This window comes from Panthera onca, chromosome C2, assembly GCF_046562875.1.
Source record: "Panthera onca isolate mPanOnc1 chromosome C2, mPanOnc1 haplotype 2, whole genome shotgun sequence".
Lineage (NCBI taxonomy): Eukaryota > Metazoa > Chordata > Mammalia > Carnivora > Felidae > Panthera > Panthera onca.
This window is the reverse complement of record NC_138347.1, coordinates 122,237,389-122,260,058: the sequence shown is the minus strand read 5'-3', so window position 1 is coordinate 122,260,058 and position 22,670 is coordinate 122,237,389. Positions and strand designations below refer to the sequence as shown.

At 43.0% G+C, this 22,670-nt stretch overlaps 1 protein-coding gene across 9 annotated transcripts in view; it reads left to right on the top strand.

Moving 5' to 3' along the window:
- Positions 1-22,670, top strand: part of ZBTB38 (zinc finger and BTB domain containing 38) — a 172,753-nt gene that overhangs the window by 48,695 nt on the left and 101,388 nt on the right. For 8 of the 9 annotated variants that reach the window (XR_013549841.2, XR_013549842.2, XM_078432291.2 and 5 more), the window contains 2 exons: positions 10,860-11,046; positions 12,212-12,284. The gene's annotated coding sequence lies outside the window, so the exon portion shown is untranslated. Of the gene's footprint in view, positions 1-10,541; positions 11,047-12,211; positions 12,285-22,670 lie in introns of those variants that run through there. The other variant, XM_060638812.3, reaches the window with a different exon arrangement.

Genomic DNA, 22,670 nt, shown 5'->3' with positions numbered 1-22,670 from the left:
ACATATACACAGAATATTTATTATGAGGAATTGGCTTACATGATTATGGAGGCTACGCAGTCACATGCTCTATCATCTGCAAGCTGTAGACCCAGGAAAGCCTGTGGTATAGTTCTGAGAAGCAGGAGAGACCATGGTGTAAGTCTCAGTCTCAGGGCAGGAGAATACCAGTGACCCAGGTCATCAGGCGGAGTGAGACCAAATTCTCCCTGCCTCTGCCGTTTTGTTCTAAGCCCTCAGCAGATTGTATGATGCTCACCCACGTGGCAGAGGGCCATCTGCTTTACTCAATCTATAGATTCAAATGCTAATCCCACCCAGAAACATTCTTACCGACACACCCAGAAATAATGTTTAGCCAAATAACCAGGCACCCCATGATCCAGTCAAGTTGACATAAAATCAATCAGTACACGTATATTTGTTATAAAATGAAGTTTTATAGTACCACAGTCAACAGAAAACCAGGATTACTTACTATGCCTTGAAAATATCTGTAATATTAAATCAAAGACAACAAAAGGATGTTACTCATTCCTAGTTAGATAGCATGGCCTATCAAAGATTCTAATCCTGAGCCCAGCGATCTACAAAAAAAGTGAAATATCAAGTGTCAGAGATACTAAAGACACACACTGCATGATTCAGGGTTATTTAACGTCCCTCATAGGCTATATTAGCTCCTTGGAGTCCACAGTACTGATCATTCCGAACTTCTATAAACATATAGGAGATTCTTATTTTCGACCTGAAGGGGTATTCACAATTTATTAGATAAAAAAAGCAAGTTGTAAAGTAATGTGTGTTAATTCAACGTTTATATAACAGGCAAAGTCAAAAGAAACCCCTGTGTGTGGATTGTTGCTTGTCTTGGTGTGCACATGGAGAAGTGGATGAATATCTCAAGTATAACCATAGGAAATGACCATTTTTATAAGTTAAAAATGATCTAAACCTGGATATTAATACAACTCCACCTAATAAACCACCAAGGCTGTTGACATTGATTATGGGAAGGAGTAATAGAAAGTCTTATAAGTCTTTTATTATATTGCTTTTAATTATGAGCATATATTACTTTTGAATTTTTCACAATTCTAAGAAAACCATTCCAAAAGAAATCAAAAGAAAGAGAGCACATAGCCCAAGCCATCAAAAGCTGTGAATAAAGCTGCAAGTCTTTAGTTATATGTCGGTGACATCTCAGTAAAGCTTTGGGGAGGGGAAGCTTCAGATCCTTGGGTAGATCACATATCATTAATCCACCTCAGCACTATTGACATTTGGGACCAGATAATTAAGATGTTGAAATAACTCGTAAGAGCATAATAGTAACACACCTGCAGGTGGTCTTTCTATTTGGATGAGGATAGAAACCTTAAGTCCCAGGGATGAAATTCCATCAGTAGTGAAGGACTTGGGGGCATCGAGGCCACTTCCTCCATTGTGAGGGGTTGTCCCGTGTAGTATAGGATGTTTAGCAGTATCCCTGGATTCTACCTACCCATGATAGTAGCACCACCCATCCCCAGTCAAATGACAGCCAGAAATGTCTACACAAGTTGCCAGACATTCCCTGGGGGCAGAATCAGCCCAGGGTGAGAACCACTGCTCTAGTTTTCAATTTCTCATTACTGATGGGACACCTTGAACCAAGTTCCCTTAAAGATATAACACTGTCTGATTTCACCAATATGGAATCTATGAATGTTTTCCAGAAGCTGTTTTCCTCCAGAGCCACTAGAGGGGACACTCTGCAACACAAAGGACAGAAGAGACCTTGGGGAACCTTGTTTTCCTCTACTTGTGGACTTTGTTGTCTCTGATTTGGAGGGCCCAGCCTTTAATAAATAGTCTTTGATGTTGAGAGCTATAACCTTTACCCACAAGGCATGTAGAGCTGTTTGCCTTGTGGTTTGTGCCATAAAAGTCGGTGTTTTTAGATATGGTGGAAGAGAGTGAAGTGTTCTTTGCTTCTTTAAACATTCTTCATAAAGCAGTCAGATGAATAATATTACTAAAAAGAAGTTTTGTGTCTCCATGAAGAGAGCCCATGGGACAACCAGGAGAGGAGGTCAAAGACTGAGTTCTCTTCCTGGTCCTGCCACTTCCAGGCTGTGAGACATTGGCCAAGTCTCTTAACCTTTCTGGTTAGATATAGCAGCTAAGGAGATAAACCGAGAGATTAAGGTCACACATGGAATTATATGGTCAAGCAAGGGTTTGGATCTGACCTGTCAATTCCATGGAATACTTGTGAAAATCAAATGAGGTGGTGTATGTGAAAGAGCATTGAGGAATAGAAAGCCCCTTACAAGTCCAGGGTGTGGATTTTCAGGTATTATGAGGGCAAAAGGAGATGGTGACTAAGAGTGAGCATGGGGGGGAGGGGTGCATGGGGGATGGGTGGAGGAGGTCCGCAAAGGCAACAGCAATAATCCCCCACCAACTCTTATAAATTATAGAAAAAGGCCTTAACGCCCCCAAATCCTTCACTGCTGATGGAACTTCATCCCTGGGACTTAAGGTTTTGATCCCCATCCAAATGGACAGACCACTTTATGCTCTTAGGAGTTGCTTGAACACCTTAATGAAAGTGAAAGATCTAGTCCAACACTTGTTTCTCAGACTTTAAAAATCCTGAACCACAGTGACAAATATGTTTCACAGAGAGACCCAGCTCGCACCCATATTATAAAACCAAAACAAAAGTCTTGTAATGTACTTGAATTCTTCTGTTTTATTTTGTCACTTGAAGCTCACGCTGGTTCTGACCCAATAAATAGTGGATACTGACCTGCAGTTTTAAAAACACTGTCCTAGAAGTTTTTGTGGAGGATGGAGTCCTGGTCCTAGGCTGGGGAAGAAACAGGAGATATGACCACCAAACATTACTCAGGGAGCCTCAAGGATGAATTCTATTACAATTTTCTAGGAGCTGATTCTTTGGGGAATGGTTCAGGAAGAGGAAATGAAAACAATAATCCCAAATTCATCTAAATGAATGAGGATGGGCCACTGAGCAGTAGCCTCCCAGCTGGATTCTCAGAGGTCATGATCTAAACCCCGCTCCATTAACATGAAGTATAGATAGGTATAATATAACCAACACCATAATAAAAATTAAAACCCAACATTTATTGAGCCCTTATCAGATGTTGCACTGAGCACTTTATGTGAATGGTGATACAAACAAAGTTTGAGAGTTCCCTGGTTTTCTTTTTGTCCTGAACGCTAAAAAGAATTCTGGCTTTGCCTGTCCACTTTCTTCCCCTTACCTATCAGAAGAACAGGACAGAAATAGAAGAATTAGAGCAGCATTGGTTAGGGTGGGAGAAAAACTTGCTAGGGAGCTTGGGAGAAAGAAGGCAAGGCCAAAGCTATTGGGTATAAGGAGTTTGGATAAGACGGGGAAAAGGATGTTAAGAAGGCTTGCAGGGGGCTCTATATGGTGCTTGAGAAATGCAAGTATTGAATATGAGTTAATTTGAAATTATTTTTTGGTGACTGGACTGGGTTTCTTAGATTGTAACATCACCCTGAGACTGGCCCATGTGGGTTATGGTCTCAAGAGGGTCACATAAGCATTATCTTATTTAATTTTCATAACAAACCCAGCAGGTGGTATTATTATTTCCTTTTTTTCCAGATTAAGAAAATAAAGGAGGCTGATACAGGCTAAGTAACCTTAAAGTCATATAACTAAGAAATAGTGGAGCCAGTACTGAAACTTAGGTCTTTCAACCTCCAAAGCTCTTAACAAGTCCATGAACAAAGATTATTTCCAATATAAATAATATCAATTAAGAATAAAATAGGATAGGATTTAACGAAAGGAATATAAGACGTACGCCAAAATGGTAAAGCATTGTTGAGAGAAAGTAAAGATCTAAATATATGGAAAGGCTTCCCAGTTTCACGGATCAGAAGACTTAATATTGTTAAAATGGGAATACTCCCTAAACCGATCTACAGGTAGAACACAGTCTCTGTCAAAATCCCAGCTGGAATAGGGGCGCCCGGATGGCTCGGTTGGTTAAGTGACCGACTTTGGCTCAGGTCATGATCTCATGGTTGGTGAGTTTGAGCCCCGCATTGGGCTCTGTGCTGATAGCTCAGAGCCTGGGGCCTGCTTCCGATTTTGTGTCTCCCTCTCTCTCTACCCCTCCCCTGCTCACGCTCTGTGTCTCTCTGTCTCTCAGTAATAAATAAACGTTTAAAAAACAATTAAAAAAAAAACCCAGCTGGATTTTTTGTAGAAATTGAGAAGATAACCCTAGAAATCAAATAGAAATGCAAGGGATCCAGACTGGCCAAAACAGTCTTTTTTTTTTCTTAATTTTTTTTTTTTAACATTTATTTATTTTTGAGACAGAGAGAGAGCATGAACAGGGGAGGGTAAGAGGAAGAGGGAGACATAGAATCTGAAACAGGCTCCAGGCTCTGAGCTGTCAGCACAGAGCCCGATGCGGGGCTCGAACTCACGGACCATGAGATCATGACCTGAGCCGAAGTCGGACACTTAACCGACTGAGCCACCCAGGCGCCCCTGTGTTGTCATTTTAAATATTTGTTCTGCTTTCATGGACGTTGAAATAAATCTGGCTTATAAAATAAACTTGTTTTACAGAGGCACACTATTTATAAATGTATTCTGTCTATATTAAGGTTAAGTAGTAAGAATATAAATCTGTGGTTTATTATATTCAGTTATTACTCTTATTATTTTTTAAATGTTTATTTTTGTGTGAGAGAGAGAGTGAGGGAGAGGGAGAGGGAGAGCATGAGCGGAGAAGGGGCAGAGAGAGAGGGGGACAGAGGATCCCAAGCGGGCTCTGTGCTGATAGCTCAGAGCCTGGGGCCTGCTTCCGATTTTGTGTCTCCCTCTCTCTCTACCCCTCCCCTGCTCACGCTCTGTGTCTCTCTGTCTCTCAATAATAAATAAACGTTTAAAAAACAATTAAAAAAAAAAAAAACCCAGCTGGATTTTTTGTAGAAATTGAGAAGATAATCCTAGAAATCAAATAGAAATGCAAGGGATCCAGACTGGCCAAAACAGTCTTTTTTTTTTCTTAATTTTTTTTTTTAACATTTATTTATTTTTGAGACAGAGAGAGAGCATGAACAGGGGAGGGTAAGAGGAAGAGGGAGACACAGAATCTGAAGCAGGCTCCAGGCTCTGAGCTGCCAGCACAGAACCCGATGAGGGGCTCAAACCCACAGACCGCGAAATCATGACCTGAGCCAAAGTCAGACGCTTAACCGACTGAGCCACCAAGGTGCCCCCAAAACAGTCTTGAAAAAGCACAAAGTTGGACTCATCCTCTCTGATTTCATACTTATTATGAAGCTATAGTAATCAAAACAGTGTGGTGCCAGCATAAGAACAGACAGATCCATGGAATAGAATTAAGAGTCCAGAATTAGCAAATATTTATAGTCAGTTGATTTTTGACAAAGGGGCCGAGACAATTAAATGTGGGAAAGAATGGGCTGTTTTTAAAATAAGCTTTGAGGGCACCTAGGTGGCTCAGTCAGTTAAGTGTTCAACTTCGGCTCATGTTATGATCTCACAGTTCATCAATTTGAGCCCTGCATCAGGCTCTGTGCTGACAGCTTGGAGCCTGGAGCCTGCTTTGGATTCTGTGCCTCCCTCTCACTCTGTCCCTCCCCCACTTATGCTCTTTCCCTCTCTCTGTCTCTCAAAAATAAGTAAATAAATAAAATTTATAAATAAATAAAATAAAGTAAAATAAAATAAACTTTGTATTTTAGAACAGTTTTAGATGTTTAGAGCTCTTGTGAAAATAATTTTTCAACAAATGATTCTGGATATCCACAGGAAAAGAATGACTTTGGATCCCTACCTTATACTATATAAAGTGGATCATAGACCTACATGTGAGAACTATAACTATTAATCTATTAGGGGTGCCTGGGTGGCTCAGTTAAACGTCCAATTATTGATTTTGGCTCAGGTCATGATCTCACATTTGTGAGATTGAGCCCCACGCTGAGCGTAGAGCCTGCTTAGGATTCTCTCTCTGCCCCTCCCCTTTCCCCCTCAAAATAAGTAAATAAACATTTTTTAAAATAAAATAATACTGGGGTGCCTGGGTGGCTCAGTCGGTTAAGCGTCCGACTTCGGCTCAGGTCACGATCTCGCGGTCCGTGAGTTCGAGCCCTGCGTCGGGCTCTGTGCTGACTGCTCAGAGCCTGGAGCCTGTTTCACATTCTGTGTCTCCCTCTCTCTCTGACCCTCCCCCGTTCATGCTCTGTCTCTCTCTGTCTCAAAAATAAAATAAACGTTAAAAATAAATAAATAAATAAATAAATAAATAAATAAATAAATAAATAAAATAAAATAATACTGGGGCACCTGGGTGGCTCAGTTAGTTGGGCATCCGACTTCAGCTCAGGTCATGATCTCAAGGCTCGTGAGTTTGAGCCCCATGTCAGGCTCTGTGCTGATAGCTTGGAGCCTGGAGCCTGCGTCTCCCTCTTTCTCTGCCCTTCTCCCGCTCATGCTCTGATTCTCTCTCTCAAAAATAAATAAACATTAAAAATTTTTTTAAATAAAATAAAACTATTACTCTATTAAAAGAAAACTTGGGTATAAATCTTTATGACCTTGGATTGGACAATGGTTTCTCAGATTTGACACCAAAAAGCACAAGTGATATAACAGAAGATTCATAAAGGGAATTCATCAATATTAAAAACCTTTCTCCTTCGAAGAATATCATAAATAAAGTGAAATGACAACCCACAGACAGGGCGATAATATTTATAAAGCATATTTCTGATACGGGATTTGTATCCAGAATGTATAAAGACAAATAATCCAATTTAAAAATGGACAAAGGATTTGAACAAACAGTTCTCCAGAGAAGACATGCAAATGACCAGTAAGCCCATGAAAAGATGCTCAACATCATTAGTCATTAGGGGAATGTAAATCACAAGCACAATGAGATAGCACATCAAAACCACTGGGATGGCTAGAATCAAAAAGATAGACAAGAATTGTGTTGTGAGGATGCGCCGAAATCAGAACTCTCACACATGGCTGGTGGGAATGTAAAATGGCGCACTTTGGAAAACAGTCTGACAGCTCCTCAAGATGTTAAACAGGATGCTCGCTTCGCAGCGCATGTACTAAAATGTCAAACATCAAGTCACCTTACAACCCAGCCCAGCACTTCTACTCCTTGGTATCCACCCAAGAGACATGAAAACATACGTCCACACAAAAGCTTGTACTGGAATATTCATGGCAACATTATTCACAACAGTCAAAAATGGAAACAACTCAAATGTCCATCATCTGATGTATGGATGAACAAAATGTGGCACATCCACACAATGGGATATTATTTGGGCCTAAAAAGGAATGGAGTACAGGGGTGCCTGGCTGGCTCGGTTGGTGGAACATGCAGCCCTTGATCTTGGGGTCATGGTTCCCAGCCCCATGCTAGGTCTAGAGCTTACTAAAAAAAAAGTTAAAATAAATAAACAAACAAACTGAAAAAGGGGAATGAAGTACGGATATATTCTACAACATGGATGAATTGTGAAAATATTATGCTAAGTGAAAGAAGCCAGACACAAAAGGCCACATACTATATGATCCCATTTATATGAAATGTCCGGAAGATGCAAATCTATAGAGACAGAGAGAAGGTTAATGTTTCCCTAGGACAGGGGGGTGAGGGGTGGCGTGAGTGAGAGTGACTACTAATGGGCATGTAGTTTCTTTCTGGGGTGATAAAAAAGCTTCTAAAATTAGATTACAGGTCACACAATTCTGTAAATATACTAAAATCCATTGACGTGTACACTTTAAGTGGGTTAACCTTATGGTATGTAAATTATATCTTAATAAATTGTGTTTTTAAAAAGTGCATGAGATGAAAAAAATTGGAGGCAGCAAGTACAGAAAAGTCTTTGAGGAATTTCTTGAACCTGTAAAGGTTTTATTGATATATTTTTTGATTACCAGTATATAACTGCATTTGTTGTAACAAAGGATTCTCTAGATGGGGTAGAGGTTAGGGGGTGTCACTGTACTTACTTCTCTGGGTCCCCCAGTAGATGTTTTGCCCAATTCTGATTTTATCCTATTAGGATCAATCCCAGAACACACAGTGCCAGGCTTTGTATCTCACTGAAGCTTACTTGTCATTTCCCCTTTTTTTCCTTTTGTCTTCACATTATCCTGGCCCCACAAGGTAGAATGAAAAAATAATAAGCCTCTCTTTGTCTTATTAGAGAAATAAACACCTGTGTTTGTGAAGCAAGCAAGGCCACCAAGCCTTTGGGGAAGCAGAGTGGGGAGATGCCCAAAAGGCATTTTCTACAGAGAACCAAGGGGAAAAAAAAAAAACAAACCCCAAGCCTTCTGCCAAAAATGCCTGGAACTTAAAGTGCTCTCCTCAGCCCAAGGTCAGGCTCTGTGTGGATGTTGACAATGACCCTGATCAGTTGTTGCTGCTCCCTTAATTAAAAGCATGTGGCTTCCTCTCTTCCAAAATTCACCTTTGCTAATTCCACCTGCTTGGGGAGTCAGAACCCACAGCACAAGTGTAATTCCTCAGAGTGGCAACTGGCAGAACTCCCAGGAACAAGGTGGCAACACTACGTCCCCAGCTACCAGAGGCATCGATCTCCTGAGCCAGGGAGAGGGGTCTCATAACCACAGTGGGGAGGAAAGCCATGGAGTGGCATTATTGAGGAGGCCACTGACATCTCCCTCCCTATTCTGCAAGGGGCTGGAAATTCCTGGCATTTGTCTTCCTCTTGGAATGTGACATTTACTCTAGGAGAACCATGGAAAAGTACAAACCACAATCATAAAGCCCAGAAGGAGAAGGTACCTCCAAGGTCATCTTTATCCTGGGCCCAGATACCCCCATAAGCAGATGTTCTCCTCTGGCCAACCCACCTCACCTTGGCTTGAACACAGCCACTGATAGGACTCGCACTCTGTCTCAGAAAGGCAGCTGATTCCTGGTAGAGCAGTGCTAAGGGCAGTCACTGCCCCTGTCAGGTCCAGCTCTGTCCCTGTCACCTCCAGCCCCGCTTTGTACTTGAAACACGCCTTTGTTCTAACTCCTTCTCTAGGCCTTGGAGTCTTTGAGAGCTATCTTGTTTTTCTTCGCTCTAGTCTCCTTGCCTGTCCCAGACAAGCAGTGCCTTTAGCTGCACTGACCCCCCCACGTATCCCCATGAGTCCAGGAGGCAACAAAGACAATACTGGGCCTCAGCCCCTCTGAGATACCCAGTGCACGGTTCTCCCACACCCTGCATCCACCACACGCCGCCAGACATCCCTGACTTTGTCTCCCCATCCTAGCTTCTTACTCCCACTGGGACCTGACAATGAACCTGCCTTCCTGACCACTCTGGCTATCCCAGACCTTGTGTTGACCCATTGAGAGGACATGAGGCCTACTTCCCTAGACAGACCATCCCTAATTCCACTACTTCCTTGTGGAATGGTTTCAAGCCCCATCATTACCCTTTGCTCACCTGAACAGGCTGCCCTTGGTCATTGTTCACACATTCACTTCAGCCACTCAGCATGGTGATTCAGAACACAGGATTTGAGATCAGATGATCCAGGCTCTGCCATTAACTAGTGTGAGACTTGAGAGAAGTCTTTTAATCTCTCTGAGCATCATTTTCCCATCAATAGAATAGGGAAGAATAATAGTACCTAACCTCATAGCTTTGTCATGATGATAACAATAGATGAAATCATCTTTGTAAAGCACTTAGCACAGAGGCTTGAACATTCAGTGCAAGTATTCAGTATATGTTTTCTACTATTTTATTCTAAAATTATCATCTAGGGGCACCTGGGTGGCTCATTCAATTAAGTATCCGACTCTTGATTTTGGCTCAAGTCACGGTCTCATGGTTCATGAGATCAAGCCCTGAGTCAGGCTCCACGCTGACAGCATGGAGGCTGCTTGGGATTCTCTCCCCTGCTCTCCCTCTGCCCCCTCCCTATCCCCTCCCCGCTCATACATGTGTACGTGCTCTCTCTCTCTCTCTCAAAAATTTTAAAAAGAATTATCATCTAAATGTATCAAAATTCATTCATTCACCATGTATTTACTGAGTCCCATGCCAGCACTGGGATATAAAAACCCTTTTAAAGAATGGTCCTCTCTTAAATCCAGGAGGTGCAGGCTCACACTGGCACTCAGAGACGAGGAGCTGAGGTCCAGGGCCATGGCATAAAGGCACTGACCACCAGATACTGTCTAGGGAATGTGACAAGAGCACCTTCCATCTCTTCATATATCTTTTAATACCGTCTCGACTCTCTGGTTAACACAGCACCACAAGGAAAAGGGGGAATGCCAGAGGGAGAGGTAAGAAATCCCCAGAGAAACGCCCTCTTCTCCTTCTCTCTTTGACAGAGAGTGGCCATGCCTCTGTCATGCAGGAGGGTGACGTCCCTTGGGGGAGGCCTTCTTGAATCTGCCTGGGACTGTTCCGGAAGTAGGAAGAGCGGCTGGGGGTGGAGAGACAGCAGGAATGTTCTCCTGGCTTGCTGCTCTGTACAGGCGAGTGTGCCGAGAGGAGGGCCTCTGGACATCAAAGGTTCCTTTTGTCCCCTTCCGAGTGGCAGGGCAGCCAGGCCGCTGGCGATGACTCAGGCCTGGCCCTGACGTCACCCACGCCCGGCCACTGGCCTCCCTCTGCAGCCAGGAAACTGGCTGGGGAGTGGCACTCGCAGCTGCAGCAAATCTCAAAATAAGGAGGCAACTGCCTCTCTCCTCCTCCTCTCCATCTCCTCACAACACACCTTTCTTTTCGTCTTCTTTTTCTTTTTTTTTTTTTTTTAGCCTTATGGAAGGTTTTGCTTGTAGATCAACTTTCAAAATGTAGGAAGTCAGAATGGGTGACATAATCAGAAAAATATGTGGAGCTGATCTCAACAAGAAGTGAAGAACCCAGAGCAAGAAAGCGGTTTTAACTCCTGAGCCCAGGGAGTTGGCAGCGTTTGGGTTTCAGAGGAGCCAGCATCTCCGAGTAAGTGAAGGCCCACCCCTGCCCCTCTCACTCAGCACCCTACACTGTGTGGCGCCATCTTGTTTCCTGACACCTGCGGGTTGGCAGGCCGCAGCCCAGAGGGAGGTGGTGGGACTACATTTGGGAGGCCCTCCAAATATAGCACCAAAGCGATTTTATCTGATCTCTCTCTTTTCACAGGACCAGACAAGAATGCATTTCCTCTCAAAAAAAAAAAAAAAATACATGTATATATATATATATATATATATATATATATACATACACATAGGCTGAAACCCTGGGGGAAATGGCTCAAGTCGTGCCTTCCCCGGTCAACCTTCTTGTTTTGTCTCCTCTTCCTCCTCCCGGAGCCCTGGTGCTCTGTTTTGGACTGCCAGAATGTTTGTTCAGAGTTCTGAACTCTTTGCTTCCTGGATCTTAAACCGAGTAATCAGACATAAAAAGAAAGCCTGTTCTAGGCAAATACGTCCCCTATGTCGTCCACTTGTAGTTTTGCACTTAACCTGGTAAAAGATGGCAGGTCTCATAAGAAAACATCCACAATCTGCCGCCTTCACAGAGCGTGTTTCTGGTTGCTTCTGATTGTTTTGGTGCGCGCACCTCCATTGTTTCATCACCGTGTTTATAGAGTGCTTATTTTAATTCCTGCTTGGGCTATTGCATCTGGAATGATACTAAACACAAAGACAGATCTAGTGTATCTCTGATATCTGTTTTAATGTCACCTAAAAAACTTAAGTCTTTGCATAGCCTATAATTTTACGAGCTCTGGAAGTTCCTAACCAAGAAAGTTAAGTTCCTGAGAGAGAAGTTTAAATGTGTACATAAGAACTGCAGAGCACATAGGCATAGAAATCATACCCAGTGCTCCTAGCCTCCAGTGTCATCCCCTGAGTCAGCATTTAGTCTTTGAATAGCTTACTTAGCAGAGTAGAATTTTTCTTTATAAATTCTGTTTTATAATGATTAGAGGGGGGTGTATTAAAAAAATAAATCTTATTTTAAAGGCAACGGAGAAGCTTGTCATTCACTGGAAAACAGTGGCAAATTCCTTTGTAGTCTGACAACACTCTTGGAAAGTAACCCTATATTTGTTTTGTAATTCTAATATATTCATTTTGTACATCTTACGTTTACTTTTTGTTTTAATTTAATGCATCAGGTTGTCGATGTGAGATTCTGCTAAATTACTGTTCTTCTGGCTGTAAGATCTGAATGCTGTGACCACTAATTTGGTGAGTGTCATTTGTCCCTAATGGCTGCTTAAATTTAAATTCACTAATTCTGTTCTCTTGGTTTATAGTAAAATTTAAGGAAAGGGGAGAAGGCATGGGAACTTCCGCACACACACAAAAACAACTACATCAAAAAGGACATGTAAGTGTTAGGATATGCTAATTGCTATAGTAGACTGAAAAACGTATAATGGCTTAAACACAACAGAAGTTTATTTCTTGCTCACGTGACAGTATAGTGGGGCAACTCTCTTTCACACATGCATTCAGAGATACAGATGGAAAGAGTCTCCACCTTCTGCAGCATGTGATTTTCAAGGCCATCAGGACTGTCTCCACTCCCCAGTGAAAGAGAAGAAGAGTGTGAATAAGAGCACAGGGGAGGTTTTCACAGACCATGCCTAGAAGGGATGTACAACACTTCTATTCACATTTGGTTGACTAAAATTCAGTCACATGACCATGGCTAACTGCAAAGGGATCTGGGAAATGTAGTTCCCAGGGAGGCAGCCACTTCCCAGCAATGGTCTAGAGAGTTTCTGGATAAGAGGTTTTCCTCTCTGGCACAGCATAATAAAGAGCTTAGAGATGCTCAAGGATAAGATAGCAGAATGAATTAGTGGGAGAAGCAAAAAATTATCAGGTATTTAGTATTCCCTGACTGACTCTCTTAGGTAAAATCTAGCCATATGGGCAAGGGGCAGTGGGTGAGATTTTTCAAGATGCCTCTGTTCTTTCCAACCCTGAGCCTTTCTATGAGCACTACCATGCTGCCAGTGACCAGTACATGAGGAAGGACATTCTTTCCCTTATTTTCCCCTCCAGGGTCCTCTTGGTCTAGGATCATTCTGGCATTGTTTCCTGCTTCTGGGTGTAGTCATGCTAGTTGGAATTGTCCAACAGAATTCTGTTCCCCCAACTTTGAGCCCCAGTAGTCTATTGGAAAGCTCGTGGTTTCTTTAGCTCATGGTTCTGTCTGCTTCTGGGAACTTTGGGAAGCTATCCTGCCTGATCTACTCCAGATCTTGGCAAGTGTTTTAATCTTAGGTGTGTGATCGGGGTAAGGGGTAGGATCCCTGACTGAAATGAGATCTTCAAACCAAGTTATTAGAGAAACATTTAAAAATAGATTTAAAAGGCTCAGGCTGGAGAGATTAGTGCAACCCTAAGGATTTGATACATAATTCTAGTTTTTTCTTTTCAGGGAAAGTTTAAAAACATGTACTGAAATAATGAGTGGTAAGGGTGTAATCCCTGTTTAGGGAACTCTGAGCTAATTTTATGTTTTATGTAGCTGTTTCACCATTGTTGGTCTTAGTGCAGAATTCCCCTGCTGGTAAATATCAGAAACCATATGGTGGGTACCTTATGATGCCCCAAAGGCAGCATAAAGACCTCCAGTAAAAACAGACTTCACATGCTTGCTTCAGCAGCGCATATACTAAAAATGGACTTTGCCTGAGTCTTTGCCTGAAATAGTTCTGTAGTTCTGTTGTCAATATCTGGCTAGATACCCTGGTTTCTGATTGTATTTTGCCCCTGGACTTGACATTTCTGAGGCCCACACCCACACCCTGAAGAGCACACATTGTCCATTGTGTGGGAAGGCAGCTACTGGCCAGTTTGACACAGCCTCTAGGGCTCTCATGGAGACTGGTGCCTGGCCTAGTCTCCTATCACTGCTGCCTTACCTCTACCGCTGCCCAGTGCTCTCACATCAGGAATGGTCTAAGGAGAAGTGGAGTAAAGTAAGTTGAATTGTTGCAAAAATGCTTCAGTCTCTCAGAGTTAATTTGCTGTGCCTTGGGTTTGTCCTGGAAGTATCTACTGAACTGAAAGCTGGCTGGGCTGGTGGAGGAAGCTAAAGATAAGACCAAGTTGAATGGGCCTGCTTAGAAGGGTGCAGCCAAAGGAGTAAGTTGAGAACAAATGCTAGGTTTCAAAAGCTAGAGCCAGGTGGGGATGATCTGTTGCTGGAAACCCCTGTCTAATGGAGTCATCCAGGAAGGGCAAGGCCAAAGGCCATTCAAGAAGGAAAGATGTCACAGTCCATTTACTTGGGAGACTCAGCTGTCCCAGTTGAAAATTTCAACCGCCATGTGGTAGTGACTTCTCAGAGCACTAAGTATGTAGGAAGTGACATATGAGTGTATGTGTGGAGGGGGTGGGCTGGGGTCAATCTCCTGATTACTCCTGTCTACCTGTATTGATAGCATGAAAGGGAGGGGTGTGTAATTGCCATATCAGAATTTCAGTACTGTCAGCGTGACCCCTCCACAGTGTTGTTACAGCACGCTGAGTGACCTCACAAACACACCAACACGGCAGGGGTGACAAGGTATACACTTGGTAAATATTTTGATCTTCAACATTTTCAAAAAAGTGTCAAAGTAGACATCATGGGAAAAATTAGACTTTTCTTTAATTTTATATTTTCTTATTTAAAAAACTGTTTATTCCACGTGAGGGGTATAATTAAAATTTGGGGCACCATAGTCTTTTCAGAGCTTAGGTCACCTAAAGAGCTTAGCCTGGACCAATTAATCTGTGATAAGCAGGCATGGACGTGCACAGCAGGCTGACATAGATAGTGCCTAGACCAGTTGATTATTTTTATTTTTTAACTCTATTTTTGTTTTATTTTTTTAATTTTTAATGCTTATATATTTTTGAGAGAGAGAGACAGAGTGTGAGTGAGGGAGGGGCAGGGAGAGAGGGAGACACAGAAATGAAGCCGGCTCCAGGCTCTGAGCTGTCGGCACAGAGCCTGACGCGGGGTTTGAACTCAGGAACCAAACCGTGAGATCATGACCTGAGTTGAAGTGGGATGCTTAACTGACTGAGCCACCCAGGTGCCCCTATTTATTTATTTTTAAATGTTTATTTTTGGCAGAGAGAGAGCATGTGCCTGCGTGAGAGGGGGAAGGGGCAGGGGGGTGGGGGTGGGGGGGAACAGAGCATCCGAAGTGGGCTTTGTGCCGATAGTAGAGAGGCTGATGTGGTGGGGCTCGATCAGTGAGATCATGACCCGAGTGGAAGTCAGACAACCAATTGAGCCACCCAGGTGCCCCTCAGTTGGTTATTTTTAATGCCAGAGGTTTTATAGTTTTCATAGCACAGAAATACAAGCCCTCTTCTTACACTGGGTCGGCATTTATGAATGTTCTTTTACTCCACTTAGAGGGTTTTGCAATAAGGCCACGTCATATTCACCAAAGCTAAGAATTCATGGTAATAGGGCTTTGTAATTGCTCATGCTGAAATCCCCCGATTTCTTGTCAAGAACGAAGTTGGAAAACACCACACTTGAAGACTTCACGGTTTTGTTTTTAACTCAAGAAGCCTCTGCTTTTCATCAGAACTTGAAAGCTTCCTCCCGCCTCCAAAATGGTATTTTTAAAGGATGTAAAACTGAGATTCTGTCAGAATAAATAAAGTAAAATATGTGAAATGGTTTGGGGGGGGAAATGGTTTGGGCAACTTAGAACAATGTATAGCAAGTCAAGATACTGATGAAAATAATTATAATAATGGTTAGCATTGGTGTTTTGACTTTTACTGTTGGTATTAATATTGTAAGTATCATCATTTAACATTTTTTGGTCTTTCTCAATTGACTTTCATCTGAGATCCTTAGCACCACTCACTAGCTAGCCACAGCATGTGGGATAAAATTTTCAAGGTCATTCGGAAAGGTTTGACTATAGGCCAGAAGCCTAACCAAGAGGCTTGTAATGTTACTCAGAGAGAGGTTTGACCCGGGTGGGGGGGGGGGGGGGGAGGGCGGGTACTGAAATCTGTGACACAGGATGGATTTGAGCTATCTCTCTGCCAAAAAAAAAAAAACCAAAAAACCAAAAACAAAAATGGTGTTTCCTGGCATTTTAGGGGGCTCCCAGTGCATTGACCACAGGAGGCTTTGAAACCACTCCACAGAAGCACTGACGTCGGGTGGTGTCTCCCAAATGAGAAGGAGTCCATCGCCTGTCCCAAAGCCCCTAAGCCTGAGTGCAGTCTGTCTGTTTGGTGTTAATGGGGCGGGGGATTATACAGAGTCAACAAGCATGAGTTCAACCCAAGAGCAGTAAAGAAGGTATCATTTAAACTGTGAACTCCCCTCCATGTCCCAGATCCTGTCATCTGTTATCTTGGAATGTAGCGGGGAAAGCAGTATCTAGTGAAAGGATTTTCTCATTGATCCAAATTCCTTGGCATCAACTATTCCAAGGTACTTCACAAAAGAGAATGTAGCTTGAAATCTACCCCAAGCACCAGCCAGAGTCTGAGTCCTTCTACTGCAGCCAGGCCATGGTTGGGCTGGACTCCTAAGAGGAGTCTCTTCCCTCCGTTTTCACCCTACATGAGGTGAATTCCTTTTTGTTTCTTTTAAAATACTTATCATTGTTTTTCAGATAAAAAGAGTCATAACTAGTTACTATACAAAAAATAGAAAATACAGAAAAATATCAAGGAGAAAACAACAGCTTCCAGTAATACAACAAACAAGCAACAATTCTGCGTTACCATTTTGATGTATTTGTTTCCAGTTTTTCACATATAGAAATTATTTGACATGGTATTTTATGTTTTTTCTTACCTCACTTCCATTATGTTGTAAGTATTTCTCCAAGTCACTAAATGGCCTGTGAAAATTTGATTTTTTTTTTTATGTTATATTATGTTATGTTATGTTATGTTATGTTATTTATTTATTTATTTTTGAGAGAGAGAGAGAGCGGGAGCACAAGAGAGGGAGAGGCAGACAGAGGGAGACAGAGGATCTGAGGCAGTGTTTCCTGACAGGCTCTTTGCTGACAAGCTGTCAGCAGCTAGCCCAAAGTGGGGCTTGAACTCACAAACCGTGAGATTGTGACCTGAGCCAAAGTTGGACGCTCAACCAACTGAGCCACCCACATACCCCTGAAATTTTGATTTTTAACGTCTGTGTTTCCCTTGCATTGATATGTCTTAATTTATCCTTTTTGGGGTTTTTTGATGGGCATTTTTTTTTTAAATGCTTATTTTTGAGAGAGACAGAGCCTGAATGGGGGAGGGGCAGAGAGAGAGGGAGACACAGAATCTGAAGCAGGCTCCAGGCTCTGAGTTGTCAGCACAGAGCCAGATGCGGGACTCAAGCCCACAAACTGAACCGGGAGATCATGACCTGAGCCGAAGTCCGACGCTTAACCGACTGAGTCACCCAGTCACCCCTTTGATGGGCATTTTGATTGGCTGTAATGCTCTGCTATTATCAATCTGTAAACATTCTTGTGGATGAATTTTTGTGGACATCTTAGGGAAAATTCCTAGAATTGAATCAGTAGGTCAAATGACCTGTTTCTAAATTTCCTAATGCACATCAGTAAATTAGCCTCCAGAAAGTCACCAGTGTCTATTTCAAAACCTAAGTCCCCTTCAGTTTCTCATGTTAAAATGCATGCTCCTAGGCCCGAGTGGCATCAGAAGCTCTAAGGACGGGGCCTAGGAATATGCTTTTCAATACACCCTCCTAATCCTTATACACGTTAAAGCCTCTTGATATGCTGCATTCAATTCAATAAACATTCATTTCAGCAAACACTTATTAGAAAACAGAGAGCCTTGAGATAGTATATCTAAACCAGAATTTAACTTAAAGGCTCCTTTTTTGGCCTCTGAAGTTTAGATTTTTTCTTAATTGTGGTATGGTATAGTTGAAAGACTTTCAGCTAGAGAATCGGGAAACCTTACTGTAAATATGAGATAACTGAGACCCAGAATGATTTACTTCCAGGGGGTTAGCCAGAGATTCAGTGGCAGCAGTAAAACAAGGACTTGGGTAGAAGCAGGGCCTAGATCTCCCCAACCTCAGGGTAGCAGAGACAAGGCCCCAGTGAGAAGATAGACAGCTCATGTGAGAGACTCTGCCTCAACCAGGAAACTTTGATCTGCCTTCTTATAGGCAGGGCCATATCTCAGGACCTGTATGGGCAGCCCAGACCCTGTGAGGGGCCCAAGGGCCCACCTTGGTCACCTAATGAGACCAGGCCACTGTGTGCCCTAAGCCCTGAAGTGGTAACATCGAACCTGGACCGAAGAGGACAGGGGCAGCCACTCAGAGCCACGCACAAGAGCAGAAGAGGAGGCCGGGTCCAGAGTCAGAATGCAAAAGAGCAGAGACTCATATTGTAGTCAGATCTTAACTGCAAAAGAAGACAAAGCCAGAGCTAGAGGGGAGCTGTGTGACTCATTCTCAAGGATGGAGTCCCATCACATAACTTCACTGTCTGGGGAGGTACCTGTCCATAGCTGTGCCTGCCGTTTTAAATCTGAGAGGTGCTGTGCACCAGGCTGCCTTCTGACAGCAGGTGAGTAGTAGCACCTGGCCGAAGGAGGGGCAGTGGGTCAGAGAAGAGGCTCCTGAAATTGGGAAATCTGGGAAATTCTCTGTTAGAGCAGAAAACATAGTAAACAAACAACAACCAAATTAAAAAAAATTTTTTACCACCTTCTAAGGAGGTGTGAGCATCCATCCTGCTGCATAACCCTGCTCAAGCCCATCAGACCATGCCTATTGGTCACCTGATGGCATATGGCCAACCTTTCTCATTCTACCACCCCAGCTTCTGGGGGAGTCACCATCATATCATTTGCTTTCATGCTCAGCCTCCACAAACAGCTGAGTTCCAGATGGTCCCTAGTTCATGTTTAGGTTCTATAAATCACTATTTAGATTCCTCCACAGCCAAGTCCACATCTTCCGCCTGTGACTGCACCAGGTGAAGTGCAAGAGCCAGAATGCAGAGGCACCAGGGAGTTTGCCTCTGATCACTAAGCTTTACTGCTTCTGTGAAGGGTCTTCATGGTCTCTTGGCTGTTCCCACATAGCATCACTGCTCTTCTCATTCTTGGCCTTCTGGTCCACACTTGTAGATGATGGGTATGGATTCCAGGAAGTTCTACAACCTCCCTTCACTCAGGGGTACAACAGATGGAAGGTGACTTCCCAGACATGGCTGGAGCAGTTGTCATCACTATGATGTTGGCTCTATGCAAAGCCCATCTCCCTGGCATCCTTTACAACTTCTTTGGCTGAAGCACCTTCTGATGCTTAGATGGAGTTCTTTTTTTTTTTTTTTAAACATTTTTATTTATTTTTGAGACAGAGAGAGACAGAGCATGAACAGGGGAGGGGCAGAGAGAGAGGGAGACACAGAATTGGAAGCAGGCTCCAGGCTCTGAGCCATCAACCCAGAGCCCGACGCGGGGCTCGAACTCACGGACTACGAGATCGTGACCTGAGCTGAAGTCGGACGCTTAACCGACTGAGCCACCCAGGAGGCCCAAATAGAGTTCTAATTACTGGCAAGACCTGGATCCCTTGGCCAAGAAGGTCCATGTGGTGGTGACAGCAGTACCTCTAGATCTAACCCCCAGGAGATAGATGTTGGAGTTCTGTGACATCCAGACAAGGTGCCCACATGCTGCTGGCAAATCTGAGATTATCAACAGAGTAGGAAGTCCAAGGGCAGAAAGTGTTCAGTGGGGTCTGTGATCTGACGAGTGCTGCTGGTGATCCCATTCTTCCCTGTCTGTGCTGACTCCATGTCTACTCCCCACACACCTTGCTAATGAGTAGCTGACTTTAAGAATAAAAAGCATTCGCACAGTCTCTGGCCAAAGCTGCTGGACGACCCTGGTCCAAGCAAATTCTGTCTCTGCTCCGCGGCTGCCATATCGTGGCTTTTGTATCACCTCTTGGGAGAGTGTCATTGGTATCAAGTCTACCTGTTGGGCCAAGATGTACTGCCTCAAAGAAGCCCAGCATCCCCAGACTGTGATGTCCTACTATTGTAGTCAGGAGCAACTGGTCAAACCTAAAGACTCACCACATATCAAGAGCCCCATTTTCCATCACTGAAATGCCAGACAGCTCAAACTGCTATGTAGACAAGTATTATGAAATCTGGAACAGTGAGAGATATCAGAAGGCAACGCACCCAAGCTCTGAAGACACCCCCCAATTGACTGCCATCTTGACTGGACCAGCAGAAAGAATCCCTACACGTCTATCAGAATGCCTAAAATAACAAATTCTGATGTTCCCAAAAATTGACAAGGAGGTGAAGAAATTGGATGGCTTTTGCACCTCTGGTCGGACCATAAATGGTATAGCCACTCCGGAAAACAGTTTCCAATAAAGTTAAACATACATATATCATACAGTCCCACTCCTGAGTGTTTATACAAGAGAAATGAAAACTTATGCTAGCACAAAAGACTGTATATCAATATTCATGGCAGTTTTATTTCTAATAGCTTAAAACAGGAAACCAGCCAGACGTCCTTCAAGGGGAAAATGGATAACAAAACCGTGGTACATCCATACCATGGAAAACTATTCAGCAATGGAAAGGCACACACTCTTTACATACAACTTAAATGGATCTAAGGGCATTATGCTGGGTTAAAGAATGCCAATCTCAAAGGGTTATATACTATATGACTCCATTTATAACAAACTCAAAGAGACAAAATTGTAGTGATTGAGAATAGATCAGTGCCAGAGGTTGGAAGAAAGCATAAATGACTTAATGACCTAAGAAAGTGTGATTCTAAGAAGGTTAGCATGGGTTGTTTTTTTTGGGGGGAGGTTTTTTTTTGTGGTGATGGAATAGTTCTGTATCTTGGTTGTGATGATGGCTATTCTAATCAATAACATGTGATAAAATTTCATAGAAACACACACGCACGCACACACACACACACACACACACACCCATACAAAAACTGGTGAAATCCAAATAAGGTCCTTGCCTGAGTCAATAGTATTATACCAATGTCAGCTTCTTGGTTTAGACAGTGTGCTAGGCTAGTGGATGATATTATCATTGGGGGAAGCCAGATGAAGTTATTTAGTTACTCTACTATTTTTTCCATGTTTTGTGATTCTTAATCTATTTCCAAAAATGTTGTTAAAAGCAATTTCTAAAAACTCTTTTGAAGCTAAAAAAAAAGGGGGGAGGGTGTTCCCCACCCCAGAAAAGGGGGATTCAGCCACTGGCCTCTCTTTTACGAACAACTCCTATTGTTTATTTTGCCACTTTCTGATTTACGGGTAGCCTTCTAAGGCCTCGCCCTCTGCTTTTCAGAGACAGCCCATCTTAGATGGAATAAAGCTCAAGTATTCCAGCACAGAGAGTGTGAATATGCCCCCTTTCCCCTCCCTGAGACTTGTAACTTCAAAGCGAGGTAAAGACTCAGAGATCTAAGAAATGGTCTCACGATGAAAATCTAGGACAAATCATCCTTCTTGCCCCTGCACGGTGATTTCTTTTCTGGAATGGCTCTTTGTCTTCTCTGCTCTTCATACAGATTATTCTCTTCACCTTCACCAAATGGGCCCTCCTCTAATGGAAGGAGATTAACCCTTCTTTGCCCCCTTGCAATCTCATTCAGCTGAGGGCTTTCTTATAGCTACACTGCTCTCTCTGAGCCTTGTGCCATAGCTGAATGCTGCAGCGTGAGATGGCCGTCTTCCCTTTGAAGATGTATGCCTCTGTCAAACACCTTTTTGCCAGATTTGGCCCTGGAAAGGCAGTTTTGAAATTAAACTTCTCATGAGCTGCTTGGGTTTACAGAATGGAATTGCACAAGGCCATGGGCATTTAGGTCAAGGGGTACTTGCTGAGCTCACTACCTTCAGGTCCCCATCTTAATGAAATGCTAGCATTATTTACTCCCTTGCTTTGCTGAGGGGTCCCCAACATCACCTAAGATTGAAGCTGAGCATATGGGACGGATTATGTGGCATCCTGTCCAGATATGACAATATACTCAGGCATAAGCCACTGTCCCTTAGGATGAGCCTCAGCCCCCAACTTCCTGCCGTGTGTTATTATGGAGATTCATCTCCAGGGACCATGGTGAGAGGGACATAGGTGCACCTTTCTTGGGCCTGGCTTTGGCCCATAGTTCAGGGCAGTGTGCTAGAAAGGTGTCAGTTTGAATTGTTGATTTTCAGTAGGCGTTGGTGAATCTCCTAGCTCTGCACCTTTTGGTTTCAAAACCATACTGAACAACGGAAAATGAAACCTGCAACTTATTTTTAGCTGCTCATGCTAACTCATGAGATTTCTTTTTTGCAAACCAAATAGGATAAAGCCTACTTCAGCTGGCTAAACTTAATCTGATTGACTTAAATGGCAATCAAACCTACTTCTCTGATACTTCTGAAGTGACCCTTGGTCTCAGGTGATATTTTGGCCATTTACTATTTTGCTTAAAATTATATTTAGTTGAGCTTTAAAAAAAATTAAACAAGTATACTATAACATTTTCTTGTGAGAGGAATTGAGAAATAAGTTATAGCTGTCTTACCAGAATCTCTTCATTAACTTGCTTTTC